The 15,762-nt window shown below is 40.3% G+C and overlaps 1 protein-coding gene across 1 annotated transcript in view; it reads right to left on the reverse strand.

The window, feature by feature from the left end:
- COL7A1 (collagen type VII alpha 1 chain) overlaps positions 1-4,293 on the reverse strand; it is a gene marked incomplete in the record, with an annotated part of 99,157 nt that extends 94,864 nt beyond the window's left edge. Inside the window, 1 exon segment of the mRNA XM_072421206.1 lies at positions 3,992-4,293.
- Positions 4,294-15,762: the final 11,469 nt, after the last annotated feature.

A 15,762-nucleotide genomic window follows, 5' to 3' on the forward strand; every position in this document is an offset into this window, starting at 1 on the left:
ATTGTGCAACAAGGTATTATCAAGACTGGAAATGAGACTCAATAAAGACCTAATAGTGGCTGCACAATCTCGTGTAGCACCTTTCTACAACATGGACACATGCAAAACCTTCCTGGGATCCTAAAATCAAGTAATAAATTAGGGGTCACACCTTTTCTCTACTGACCGTAACAATCCTTGCAAGCAGAACATAAAACTATACATAATATGAAATCAACTTGCCTCTTCCCCACTAAGTACATAAACTGTACACGTATCAATAAATTCCAATCACTACAGATAGGAGCAGCAGAGGTGGGTGGGATTTTCACAAAAATGAATAATTATATCATTGTATTCTTTCTTCTTCTTCTTCTTCTTTTGAAGATCAAGATTAACAGATGACATCACTGTCTGTACCCTACACAATATACAGATGACAAATCTTGGCCCCTCCCATGAGGTCTCAGCTGTTACATTCCACATTTATTACCTCATTCTGTATTGAACCTGGATAAAACAGGAGAACAGGAGCCACAAAAAAAGAGACAATTTGAGCATCTTAAGCAATGTTTTAGACTCATAGCAAATAGCAGATCACATAAGCTCCTATACTGAAATTGCTTACCCTGATTTTACTGCACACTGTGAGCTTTTAACAGTGGGTGCATTAGAAACTGCAGCAGATAGTGCATACCTCTTTTTCTTGGCTTGAGCATATCCACACCATCTAGTCCTTTTCCATGCAGTCTGACTGTTCCTGACCCACCAATGTGATTAGATAGTGAGGGAGAAGCAGAAGACTGATGAGCTTATCTGTGTACTTTCCTTCTATCACCATGTCCATTGTTAGCACTTGAGCACAACTAATTGGCTCTTGGTGCTGCTTCCAGTCTGAACCCATATTATTAATGATTTATTAATAATTACAAAATTAAATGTCTTGTCTTTTATATCTGCTTGGAGTTTATCTTCATTAAAACAGTTCCAGACCATCGTGTGTCATATAGTCATGCTGTAGGATATATCAAGGAGTTAAATCCAAAAGCTGCTGAAAGATATTTGCAAAATGTTTTATTTTGTGTGTTTCCTACTGTAAATTGTTTACCAGCTTGGCCTTCTGGGCGGCATATGTCCCGCTTTATTCGAGCTCCAACATCTGATACGTCAGTGACTACAGCTGCTGTTCCTTTCAAGTCTGTGCAATGTACAGTGATGTGTGGAAGTGAATCCCAACTGTTCAATGCCGAACACCTGGCGCTAAACCACTGAGCAAATCTACAGAGCCATAAATTACAGGCTGGGAACCTGCTAACTCCAGGGGTCCAGGAAAATTATGGGACTTCCATGGTAATTCCTCCAAGTTAGCCAAAACTTTGGAAAAGAAATCTCTTAAGGGGCTTCCAATAACATAAAATATTCTTTCTTGAACATTTAATTAGATTTGGCATTGAGGAAATATAACAGTCCATCCTCTGTTCTGCACAGGCAGCTATTCAATGTAAAAAAGAAGAATTCAAAGAAACAAAACTAGAGAACAAATAAGCACAAATTTTGATCTTGCCAACACCTACCAAAAATTGAAATATCGCTTACTGGACTGAGCCTACTTATTGCTGCCTTTGAGACAGGCTGTAACAAAGTTGTATTTGGTCAACTGACACTGTCAGTTAATATAAAAAGGAATTTCAGAGCCTTTTATCTATTTAGCACGAGCAGGAACCTGTCAGTCAGTACTGGGAACCATACCAAATACCTGACGATGGATTTGAAGTCAGTATCCTGGAGAGTAGCCATTCTTAACCTTTGTAACATGGGGGAAGCTTTGAAATAATTTTCAGGTGTTCAGGGAACCCCTTCTATAATTACTATATCCACAGATCACAGTATATTAGTGTGGTGGTTACTGGGAAGAATTCCTCTTACATTGCTGGCAGGTTACAGGTAGACAAAAAGATCATTGGTGTCAGGAGCAACTGACCTGAGAGGTACAAACTGCTCATTGCCCAAGAAACATCTGGAGGAACCCTGGTTGAGAAACATTGCCATAGAGAATTTGTGCCAATTACAAACTTTGCACTATATGATCAAAAATTTGTAGGCACTTGACAAAAAAACTACTATTTGGCCAACATCTCTCCAAATTGTGTTCTGGAGTTTCCAGTGAATTATACTGCTATTAATAAAGCATACATAGAATTCTGGACAATAGTGAGCATCATAGCTTGTGGTAACAATTCTCAATCATGACCTTGCCCCTTGGGAATGAAGCCAGCTCCATGAAGACTTGGTTTGACTAAACTGGTGTGGAAGAATTTAAGTCACATGCACAGTGTTCTAAACTCAACCCTACCCAACTATCTCAAGCCATCCTTAGGATGAATAGTAATCCAGAGTATGAGCAAAGTCTTCTCATCCAAAATAAAACCTCCCAAATGCTTCTTTTGGCTGAATTGGCACAATTTCCCACTCACTTCAAAATCCTGTAGGCAAGCCTTCATAGAGTAGTGGGCATGGTTATAGCCCAAATAGAAGGACTAACTCTAATATAAATGCCAATGGATTTGAAGTGGGATGTCTAACAAGCTCATTTAGCTGAGAAAGCCAAGTGGTCCATTACTTTGGGGTACCACTAAATTACATTTGAAGAAGAATACAGTATCTGTCATATGGAATGAGAGGAGGTTGGTGCTGGTCTTTGCTCTTCCCTACGTTCCCTCCAATTCAGCAAACCACAGTTGAAAAGTCTGACAGCTACCATACCGGCACCCTTGGCCAGCCGTTTGTCAGGGAAATCCGCAAAGATGAGATGGAATGTTAACCAAAATCTGTCTATTGCAAAAAAAAGAAAAAAAGATATTTCGTACCCTTCAAAGGGTCGGGATCAACAGCTGATAACCCTTCAGTTGTATAAGTCTCGTCTTAAAACATGAACTATTCTTACTCATTTAGGAATTGTGCAATAATGTAAATAAAATGAGTATTTTTAGAACAGTAAAAATAGGTGAGCCATATATGGCCAGCCCTATACTTCCACTCAGCTGAGGAACACCAGTGCCTTGAGAGCTGCAAGGTTCCAAAAAGATTCAGAGTACCTACTACAGTGAAACCCAATGGTGGTACTATTTTTGCAGAATGCACAGCTGTACAGGGGACCATTTATTTCATGGGCCACGTGGGTGCAGGAGCCCCTTATGCTGTATAAGCATCTGCCTGACACATAGGTGTATGACTGTTACTAAAAACTGTAAAATGTGGCAAATGCCATCTTATGTTTCTTGTGTATAAGTCTAGCAACACTCAAGATATCTTCTTATGAATGACAGTTGCAAGGAATGCCATTGAGCCTACTTTGCAGCAGGACTGGCTGTGATAGTCACCCTCTTCTGTGCCAAAATGAGCAAACACTTCTGACTTGATGCAAATTATTGCTCATTATACTGAACGCCTGGATAGTCATAAGTGGTGCCTAAATGGACCTCCCAAGTCTTAACAACCTCTTTTAAAGATAACACCAACACGCTGCAGAAGTTTTTGTGTACATCTATTTTCTATGGATCTTTATTGCACCAAAATATGTAACTATATTTTCCAATACAATTTGCATTGATAATCCATAACCAATGAATAAGCTCACTCCCAAAACCCTTGCACAATGTTAAATAAAACACACAAAAAAGTGTGAACATGTCCTAAGGGAAACAATTTTAGAAAGGATTACATTGCTGACCTCTCATTCTAAAAATGTCTGACTTGGGAAAGATACGCTGATAAGGAATTTCCTATTAAAGTATTGAAGCCAATGGGTCAGCATAAGAGCCAGGCATTTGTATCCTTTAATTAAGAAAAAGGTCTCATATAAAGGGCAGAAACCCACATGGTTACATAAACCAGAGGGGGGTCCCAAAATAAATCATTTTCTGCAACAAGCATGCAACAACTGATCACACCAATGTTCTTCCTGCGTAACAATAATAAGAGAATATTAATAAAAAATAAAAATGTATTTTACCTTTGCTGTACACGCATAATCCAAAAAACAAATCTCTTTTCTTCTGCACAGAGCCAAGGATCTACAGATACTCCTGTCCTGACAAGTTTAGGTTCCTTTCTCTGTATTTCTTGTCCCTGGGAGGGCAATTATTTTTTTAGACACAGGAAGGATTTGCCGATTCCTTCAATATTCTTAAAAAATAAATAAGTGATAAAGTAACAGCGAAAGTTCCATAAATGAACTTTGAAAAGCTTTCTCCACCTTGTTGCTTTTTTGGTTTCTTGTTGTCTCTCCCAGAATTTTTTTTCTTAACATGCACCCTAAAGCCAAGGAAAAAGTTAGTGCACTGTAATTAATCCTGCAGTCCTTCCCCTGTTCCCTGCAGCCAATAGAATAAAAGATATTTAAATTACAGCTGCACAACCTTGCCAGCCAGGTGAAGAGATACTAAAGTTAATGCCTGACACTGATTTTATTCTTTCCCCCCTCCTTCTGTAACTTTTCAGGGAGTTCTCCACAGGACACTCCTCCTGTCTTTACTCAGGGAAAGATTTATTACCAACTGAGAGAGCGGAAAGGATGTGATAGATGCAGCAGCTGGCAATAAGGGACGCCTCTGCGTTAGGTTACCAGAATGATCTAGCAAAAATTTGCAGGTCATGTTTTCCACATTGTCCAGGTGAAGCACAGGTGACACATTCCATATCTGCATGAATGTGTCACAAAATACAGCAGCAACAAAATAATAATAATAATAATTATATTAAAAATAATAAAAATGAATAACTAAACATGCTTCAACTTCAATCAAGTGACTCTGTCTAGGCTGCAATGATTTTATCAGTCTGCTGCAAGGAAGTGGGAGCAATACTCAGTCTCCTCTTCTCAGTGATCAGACTTTATAATAAGTGGAGGGGCTTCATTAGGAGATGATATGTCTCAGACTTTTGGGATCACAACCAAGTCACATCTGCATCAGGATTTACATGATTGTGTCACTTCAGGGCCAGAATTTCAGGCTGGTGACCCTGAAAATGTCTGCATATAAAGAGCTCGATTTTTTTTAAAGAGAAAAGATAATTCTTCCTAACTGCCCCTGATTTGGAGGGACTGTCCCTCTTCATTCCTCCCAACCGCCCCTAATTTGGAGGAACTGTCCCTCTTCATCCCACCCAACTGCCCCTGATTTGGAGGGACTGTTCCTCTTTATTCTTCCCAACTGCCCCTGATTTAGAGGAACTGTCCCTCTTCATCCCACCCAACTGCCCCTGATTTGGAGGGACTGTCCCTCTTCATACCTCCCAACTGCCCCTGATTTAGAGTAACTGTCCCTCTTCATACCTTCCAACTGCTCCTGATTTGGAGGGACTGTCCCTCTTCATACCTCCCACCTCCCCCCGATTTGGAGGGATTGTCCCACTTCATACCCCCAACTTCCCCTAATTTGTAGTGTTTATTAGGTGACCAGCAAACCCCCGAATTCTAGGAGTTAGCTGGGGAGGGGATCTTGCTGCAATATCCAACCCCTACCCTCAGTTGACCTGGCTTTGCTTTCCCATTGACGTGGGTGCAATACCCTCTGTACATGACACAAGGATGATCTGAAGATGTCCTAACAGAATTGAAACTATTTGTATATCCGCCTGGAGTTCAGCTTTAAGTCAGAGGGAATGAAGGAATCCAGTATTTGGACCCCAGGGATGGGAAGTTTTGGATGCTGCCTGGAATTTGAAACCTCTGTCCTGCATTCTGGTGTTACACATGTCAGGAGGATGTATGAGGAGGTGACTCAGCATCACACATACTGTACAGACATCTCAGGGGCTTCAGGGACCCGCCAGTCAGTAAACAAAGACATTGATCTAACTTATATTCTTTACACATCAATTATAAAAATAATGCATTATTCATTAAAAGATATTCATGAGATATCAGTTGACAATTTTTCCATAGATTATATTATTATAGATGTCAAAAAAGTCCAAATTTTAATTTCTCACGCGTTTCGCAAGCGTTGCTTCCTCAGGAGGCATGGGACAAAAAAACAAACAAACAATATTGATCAGTCTCATTAAGCTAAATCTTCGTCAGTACAAGATGTCCATATGTGTAAAAATGGTGATATAGATCCTACACATCATTTTTGAGCTCAGCACACCATGTGGTCATTTTTGGAGCGATTTAAGGGGGGAATATGTGCTGTTAACCCTCAAACTTTTTATATCTCGTATTCTTTGTCTCAAAATTATCTTCATAACCTTTCTTATCAGAAAGACAACCAGTCCCCAGAGAATTTGCTGCATATTTGTGTGATTAAACCTGGATTATTATTTTATTATTATTATTACACAGTATTTATATAGAGCCATCATATTACACAGCGCTGTACATAGTCCATAGTCGTGTCACTAACTGTCCCTCAAAGGAGCTCACAATCTAATGTCCCTACCATATATTGGATTTGATTGTCCTATATATACCTGCAATGCAACCTAGGGGCACCCAATATGTGGCTGATCCCATTGGTCAGCAGATAATAAATTCAATGTATATAGAAGAATTGAATTGCAGCCTATAGACCAGGCCAGGGTTATTTTACAGACTGAACACAATTTCTATACACAAAGTCAGGATTATATTTCACCCCCAGATTCCAATTGAAGCCTAGGTGATGTTCCAGCTTTTATTCACTTCTTTATAAACCCTGACAAACGATAAGATATTTCCCTATCAAACGCCTGCCGGGCAGTGATGTCGGATTTCTGAGATTCCACACACCTGTTTCAGGAATGTGACAAATCTCTCACTACATGGAAGATACAAAGTTTGTATTATAGGAGAGGATAGAGCTGGGTTGGGGGCAACAGACTGGAAGGAAGAACCCCACTGGATGAATGTTGGGTGTTGACCTGACATATGGGCCGGTGGTAATATTGTTTTAAAAAGGGTAATGGCCCTGAGGTCACTGGGATAAGAGCCTGCAAAGAATTGGTAAAAGCTCCCAAAGATATTCATTTTCCTTTTCTTTTGCTTTGTAATCTTCAGTACTTTCAAGTATGGAGGACCATGTGCGCTACATCTTCAATGAAAACGCAGAGTCTTTTCTTCCATTGGGTAAAAGATAAATATACGAGTCTCGGCAAACTAAATTACAGTCAACCTGCTGTTTGCTCTGAAATATTATTATGAACCTTTATTATAAAAAGTGCCACCCCGCTGTACAGGTTGCAGATGGCAAACCTGGATATTATATCATGTTTATATTCTTTACACATCAATTATAAAAATAATGCATTATTCATTAAAAGATATTCATGAGATATCAGTTGACAATTTTTCCATAGATTATATTAATATAAATGTCAAAAAGTCCAATTTTTAATTTCTCACGCGTTTCGCAAGCGTTGCTTCCTCAGGAGGCATGGGACAAAAAAACAAACAAACAAACAATATTGATCAGTCTCATTAAGCTAAATCTGTCAGTACAAGATGTCCATATGTGTAAAAATGGTGATATAGATCCTACACATCATTGTTGAGTTTAGCACACTATGTGGTCATTTTTGGAGCGATTTAAGGGGGGAATATGTGCTGTTAACCCTCAAACTTTTTATATCTTGTATTCTTTGTCTCAAAATTATCTTCATCAGAAAGACGACCAGTCCCCAGGGAATTTGCTGCATATTTGTGTGATTAAACCTGGATATTAGACGAATACAGGCAATGGGAACCTGACCATCAGAGCTTACAATCCAAGAGACGGGGATAGGATAGGAGAGGGGTATAATATGTTGACTGGTGAAGATGGGTAGGTAAGTTTGAAAAGGTGGGACGAGCTTAGTGGGACAGGGAAGCCAAATGGGATAAAAATCCAGAAAATGGGGCAGCTGTAGAGAAATCTTGGAGTAATGCATGTGAAGAGGTTATAAATGATGAAGTGATTAGTAGGCCATTGGAGAAGTGGAGGGGGCAGATAGGGGGGTATTTATACATGGAGAAAGTAGCAGTTCACTTTAGACAAAACAGCAAACACAATTTATCTGCAAACCGTTTTTTTTGGTTATAATTTTAGTCCCAATCCCAAAAAACTGGTCTGTTATGGGACTGGTTGATGCCTCGAGGGCTTTTATGCAATTTATGTAGACTCCTATTTAAAAAGGCAAGCAATGTGACATATTACATCATATATGTTTATGCCATGAGGAGCAAATTGAATCCACAAAAAAAAGATTTAATTCCAGAATTTTGGTGCTGTATTATAAGGGTAGAGCCAACGCATTCCAAGAGGTTTGGGCTCCCCTTCTTCAGGGCTTGGCGGGACAGTTTAAAAGTATGGCCTAAAACCACCTGGGGGTCTGTGTCTGACTTTTTCGATAAATGATCACAATGAACCCTGAAGAAGTGAGATCCAAAGCCCCTTTAAATGTATTGGCGACACTTTAATGATAGAATCTGAGCCAGAATCATTTGTATAGGACTCTGCATCAACCAGTGCTTGGCCCATTACCTCCAGTATTTAAGCAGTCTAGGACTCTTATAGGTCCCATTCATCACTCATCACGGAGCCTCAATATGGGAACCCAGCTCTTCCTTCGTTATGAATCCCATCCACTTCTTCCATGATCACATTGATTGTAAGCTCTTCAAGAAAAGGTCCTCTCCTCCTGTGTCACTGTCTGTATGTGTCTGTCATTTGCAACCACTATTTAATGTACAGCGCTGTGTAATATGTTGGCGCTATATAAATCCTGTTGAGTAATAATAATAATCACAAAGCATGTTACATCACATGCACAATCTGCATTATGTCACCAGCCATAGTAAGATAAGACAAAAGTGATTGACATCCAGAAACGGTATAATTGCTCTTTTTTCCTTTGTCTGAGTAGCCAGAAGGGGCCATCAAGATATCCAAAGTCAGTTAAATGGAGGTTGTGTCCTCTTCTGCTTATGAAAGGTTATCCCTTGTGACAGAGGCACCAGAAGCATCCACCAATGTCACAACTTTGCTCATACCATGAATGACGGAAAGCCTCTGGACAATAAGTGGCAGGACAAGACCAAGCTTGTAAAGAATGAATCGGATGTCCTAGAGTAGAATTACAATTACAAGGAAAAAGAAGTGTTATTACCCTCACATTCCACATTTCAGAGCTGATTTACTAAAGGAGAAGAGAAGGTCCACAGTGCATCATGGGAAAGCAAAATCATTTTTTTTGTATTAATTGCTATGAAATGCAAATATTCTTTATCAAGAAATCAAAAGCTAAGGCTCAATTTATAAAACAAGGAATCTGACATTCCCTCAAAGGTTTCTTGGTGAGAATCTCTTGCTGCCATTGAAATTAGATTGTAAGCTTTTCTGGTAGTTTCCGGGGAGGCTGAAGTTTACTCTTCAGTCTTTATTGCAGTGATGGACGGAAAATGTAAAACAAGATATCCCCAACAAAATAGAAGAAAATCGGATTTTCTATATATAAAAGGGAAAGTGACCCTACACAGTTTTTTTTTCTATGACAGGTCCACTTTACCAATTGAACTGCAATAAAAGCACATTTTGCACCACAGTAGATAAAAAAAAAGCAATCTGACATTACCTCAAAGGTTTCTTGGTGGGAATCTCTTGCTGCCATTGAAATTAGATTGTAAGCTTTTCTGGGCAGGGTCCTCTCCTCCTCCTGTGTGTCTGTATCTGTCTGTCATTTGCAACCCCTATTTAATGTACAGCACTGCATAATATGTTGGCGCTATATAAATCCTGCTTAATATAAATAATAGAATGGCCCTAGAAGGTTCCCAAAAGAGAATGTTTGAGGGAATGCCAGATTCCCTGTTTTATAAATAGAACCCCCTACAAATTCTAAGGTTTCTTTGGTAAAAATAAAATAGTTATTGTGATGCAGAACTTTACTCACCTAACCACCAGCGTTGCGGCATCCACAAACATCTTTGCCCAGGCTTTTTTTGGCTTCCGGATCTTCAATTATTCTAATTGGCTACGCCAGTTTACATGGGAGTCCATTTATCCCAGCATACACCAAAACTGAATACTGAGCTGAGCATTCAGTGTACATTGTACAGTTGATTGTGAACAGACTGGTAATTATTTCTTATTATATAAAGGTCACACAAAGGTCATGATTTAATAACCCTCTCCAAGCCTGGAGAGAATACACTTTCATCAGTGAAACTGGGTGATCCAGCAAACCTGGAATGGATTTCTTCAAAGTGATTTGCTATTTGATAGGAAGTGTTTACAAACCTGGACCAGATCCATTCCAGGTTTGCTGGATCACCCAGCTTTACTGATGAAAGTGTATCCTCTCCAGCTTTGGAGAGCTTTAATAAATCAGGGCCATTGCTTGTCTTCTGCAATACAAAGCTGCGCATTCACAGATTTATACCTTTTAATGTTCATCTCTAAACAGCAAATGAAACAAACGTCCTCAGAGTATATGTTATGCATTGGAAATACAAGGTACCCCAGAAAGATACATTCTTTCAGAGTGGCTATCAATAAACTATGGGATATTTTCAATCAGTTAGATGAGAATGCTGAGTTGATCAAAGATTAAATGTAATTGCAATCACCTTAAAAGAAGAACGGTATTTGTAAATTGATTGGGCAAATTTTTTTGGGTTATTTAAAGCAGAATGTTCTTTTTTTTTTTTTTCTTCTTGCTGAAAACCTTCCATCAATATACTTACTGCACACAATGAATCCTGCGCCATTTTGATTTCTGTCTTCTTTCTCCTCCCTGGTATGTCCCATGCTGTCATATTCTTTATTTCTGATGATATTGTCAGATCTTGCTCTAAACAGGCATGAGATTGAGTGATGAATACTTCAACAAGGCTTCCAAATACAAACAATGGAGCACCGGTCTCACTGGTTCTTACTTGCATGCGTAGGATCATGCGCTGGTCCATTTATATTTGAGCAATGCCCCTGATAATGCAACGCCCAATCTCAGACATGTGCAGAAGGAGCAGCCCTCAGCCCCCTGGTACAAGAGGTGTAAGTATCCCTGGAGGCTGCAGGTTTACTCTTCAGTCTTTATTGCAGTGATGGAAGGAAAATGTAAAACAAGATATCCCCAACAAAATAGAAGAAAATCGGATTTTCTATATGTAAAAGGGAAAGTGACCCTACACAGTTTTTTTTTCTATGACAGGTCCACTTTACCAATTGAACTGCAATAAAAGCACATTTTGCACCACAGTAGATATTTCAATCAGCTATGATGGGTAAAAAAATAATCACACTGATCGTGTATTGAACATTGAATACCTGTAGTCAATCACAATGATCAATTTAAATTTATCACAATAATCATAATAATGATAGAAAATAGTAATGAAAGTGACATACTGGGACTAATATATTAAACTCTACAAGACTGGAGAAGATAGATTATCATGGGACAACCTGGGGGCTAGTCCCTGGAATGGATCTAGTCACGGATTGAAAGCATTTGCCAACTAATAGCAAATTATTTTTACAAATCCACACCAGGTTTGCTGGATCACTCAGGTTCTCCCATGATAGTCTATCTTTTCCAAGACCAGCATGACTCTTCAGATATCTTTGCTCACATGGGGTCATCATTATGGAGAACACATGTGCAGTGGCAGCGTACACTAGAGGTGATCTCAGGCCAGCGGTCGAGATCGTCATTCACTGGAATAACAGCTGTACGGGGAGAATGGAAAAGTCAGATTCATCTTTTTGCCAGACAATTGTTTTCCTTTATCGATGAGCTCATTGGACGGGTGAACGACTCACCTCCGCAGAGACACCTCCTACGTGTTTGCTCATATCGGATGTAAAGTGGACCTGTCATTGCAATTCAACCAGTCATTTTCAGAAAATGCTAAAATCAGCAGGTTTTTCACAGTGCCAGGACTGCAGATTCTTGTCACATGATCCCTACAGTGCACATAGAGGGCCATTGTCAGCTACCCTGATGCCCCCAAAGCCCCATCCTAGCCAAAGCTTTTTCCTGGTTCTCCAAAGAGTCAGATGTTCTTTGAAAGTCTATTTGCTATCAGTGTCCCCATTGGAAAGATTCACCCTCACATCCTGTCCTGGTGACACCACCAAAAAAAAAGAAGGCTGTGTGTTTCAGAGGGCACAGAAGGAACTGATAGATGTACTTACCTTGCCCTGTACCCATCACAATATTGGTCACCCCCAACCCCTCCTCGCCAGACAGCAATAATCTTCCTATCTTTGTACAAGGAAGGGGGGGGTGTAAAAAAAAGACATAGCTTAGGCTTCACCCAATTCCAGAAAGACCATAATATAGATGGAAGATCAGGGACGGACTTAGGGAGGTTCAAAAGGGCCCCCTCAAATCAGTTCAGCAGGGTGGGGGGCCCACTACACATCCACCACTGTATATGATATAAGGTAACAATCATTTCCAAATCTGCTACATCTATTGCAGGGATTTCTTCTCACTTAGTCAGCACTGGAGGGAGCCCAGGGCAGCATTTTCTCCAGGAAAGGTGAATGTTCCAGTTTCCCTTTATTCACCGCAGACAGGCAGGGCATTATTGATGAAGATCAGTTCTCTTGATGTGGTTGGCTGAGACGCCTGTAATGACAATGCAAACCTGGGGACAGATTCAAGAAAAAAAGAAATGAGCACATATTAGACAGGGGAGGGGAGAAAGGGGAGAAGAGAATAGGAATGGAAGAGAGAAATGATCAGAGAAGTGATAGGAGGAGGGGAAGAGAGGAGTATAAAAAGGGGATAAAAAACAGAACATATGATGAAAGAAAAAAAAGGGGAAGGAGCGGATAAGATATAGGAGGGGGGAGAGGAGTGTGGGGCAAAGAGGGGGGGGGGCAGAATATTTAATGAGAGAAAGGAAAGGAGTGGAGGGCAAAGAGCAGAGAAGAAAAAAAAGAGATGGAGTGGTAATAAATGGGATTAGAGAAAAAAATAAGGGAGAGGAGGGAAAGGAGCAGAGATCACTAAAGTAGAAGGAGGGGAGAGGAGGAATGAATAAAAAAGTAAAGGGAGAAAACAGAATGGAAGATATGAAATAAAAGAGAAGGGAGGAAAAGTAAGGTGAGAATGAGGCAGAGGAGAGACAAGGTGTGCAAAGATTAGAGAAGAATGGAGAGGAGTGGGGAGATAACAGAAGAGAAGATATGAGTTGAGAAAAGATGTGGAGAGGAGAAAGGGATTAGAGAAAAGAAAATTAAGGACGGTTGAAATATAGAAAGGAGTACAGAAACAATAGAAGTAAAAATATGATGAGAGAAAAGAGAGGAAAGAAGCAAAGAAGTAGGCGAACGAGAGAAGAGGAGTTAAAAGAAATTAATGAAAAGAGAAGATGCAATGAGAAAAGGACAGGAGAACAGGGAAAGGAGCAGAGATGGCAAAGGAGATGGAGGAGAGAGGAGAAATGGAGAAAAAAGCAAGGTGAAAAAACAGAATAGAAGATATAAAAGAGAAGATAAGATATTAGGGAAGAAAAAACAGTAAGGACATGAAATGAATAGAGGAGTGGAGAAAAACAGAAAAGAAGATAACAGTAGAGAAAAAAAAAAAAAAAGAAGTGGACGGGAGAGAAAGGAGTAAGGACATGAAATGAATGGAGGAGTGAGGATTAGTGAGAAAACAGAAAAGAAGAAATGAGGGGAAAAGGAGCAGTGGAGAAGATAGGTAACACAAAAAAAGAAGAGAGGAATGGGGAGGGGTGTAGAAGAGAAAAGAGAGAGGAGGGAAAGGAGTAAAGACACAAAATTAAAGGAGAGTGAAGAATGGAGAAGACTGAAGAGAAAACAGAAAAGAAGAAATTAGGGGAGAAAGGGTAAGAATGGAAAGGAGAGAAAATGTTAAGAATGACGAAGAAAAGAAGTGGGGGAAGAGGAATGGAAAGGAGTGTAGAGAACAGCAAAGAATATATGAAAAGAGAACATGGAGTAGAGAGAGAAAGCAGAAAAAAATATAGGATGTGAGTGGATAGGAGAGAAAAAAAAAGAAGGAAGTGGACATGAAACAAAGGGCAATAATGAGAAGAGAGCAAAGACAATGAGAGGGAGGAGAGAAGGAGAGTAGAGAATGTAAAAAAGGAGTTGGAATGAGAGGAGCTGAAAAAAGACTGGCAGAGAAAGCAGAAGAGTAAAATGAAGGTTGTTCCTGTTCTGATATTTAAGGGTGAATTCCTCCACAGTGCCTTCAGCTACAGAGCTTAGTGAGGGTTTTTTTTACAGCTTATTCGCTGCTTGCTAATATGACAATAGTTGCCTATGGCCCCACCTGTTCTACTTTAAAGTAATACCAGAGCCAGAACCAGAATGCAGCAAGTGAAGTGAGAACCCCTGCTCTGCATTCTTGCCCTGGGTAGATAATGGGAATATAAATATATTTCGAGTTTGTGTTGGGTATTCAAGCGGGTGCATCTCGCAGTTTCTGCGGAGAGGAGAGGGGATTTCTCCAGGACGTGATACGGCTTGTTCTCTGCATCACTGAGCACACAGACGGAATTTCTGGATATTTTCCATCACTTTACTCCTCACTTGCGGATAAAAAGGCAAAATCCGCCAAGCCCAGTCGGCCCCGTGGCCACAGTCTGTAACCTTGGGAACATCTCAGTACCAGTGACAGTTAGCTATTACGGCTTAGTGAGCGTAGTCTGGTCCAATGCCAGGAGCCCGCTTGGTGCTTCAATACAGGGCGTTGTTCCTGTAAGTAGGTGAATGTGCTGTGTAAAAGGTATTCAGCACTCTTTCACTGCCAGATAGGCAGAAATGCTCACTTGCAAGTTACCACGAAGATGCCATCTGCATGCAGTTTGGCAGCAGATATTGTCCAGCAATGCCACATATTAGGTCAGTGCCATCTTCACGTACTTTTACTGCCAATAAGTGGTCCTGGTTAATGGGCTGGCACCCAGGATGCCATGGAGCAGCAAGGAGGGAACTGGAAGTGCTACTTTATAGAAATCGTCCCAATACTTGTGGTGGGCCTTTGCATTTTACATTGACACATAAATGGAATTGAAGTTACTGGAAGGTCTTGGCAAGAGTAGGAAAGGGTTAAACCTTGGTTTCCGTTCACTTCCTGCTTGACAGAAGCCACAGAAAGTTAGGGGAAATCTCTTGCACTGTGCAGGTGTAACCAGGATGCTAGTGACTGCTGCATTGTATGTAATCAAAAAGAAGAACCCCCAGCCATCAGATCTCAGCAAGTTTGCAACTATTAAGGGAAAGGTGGGTTAGTTTAACTTAGGGGAGGGGGGCACAGGATAGCTGCTTTTTGTTTCAGTGTGTAGTTATATTTTACAGCTGAACTGTATTCATTCAGTTCTAAGATTTACACAGGAGACCTGGTCACTGCTGCTGGTAAATATTACTTCCAGGTCTTGTCCTTCACCTAAATTTTTGCAGGACGGTGATAGATAAGAAGCTGATGGGCTGATCTCCCTGTCAATCTGCTCTCCCAGCCTATCAGCAAGCTTCAAATAGTGCAACACAACTGATTGTCATCTTGTTTTACTATTCCATCCTTTTTTCTATGCAGGAACAGCAAAAGGCTGATACACCCAATCAAATTCAAGTACTTTATTTTAGAACAAATAATGATACATTAATCTGTGTCTGAATTGCAGTTGTACTTATTCCATTTTAATATCGCCCGCGGTAATCTGGCAGCTCCCTTCTTTGCAGTGATGCTATGGGCTGTGTTGCAGAGTCAGAGCTGGAAGGATGATCATTGATACAAGCTACAACAGAACTTGACATTCAGACATGTCTCAATCCAATCCGCAGC

The sequence above is a fragment of the Pyxicephalus adspersus genome, chromosome 8 (assembly GCF_032062135.1).
Source record: "Pyxicephalus adspersus chromosome 8, UCB_Pads_2.0, whole genome shotgun sequence".
Lineage (NCBI taxonomy): Eukaryota > Metazoa > Chordata > Amphibia > Anura > Pyxicephalidae > Pyxicephalus > Pyxicephalus adspersus.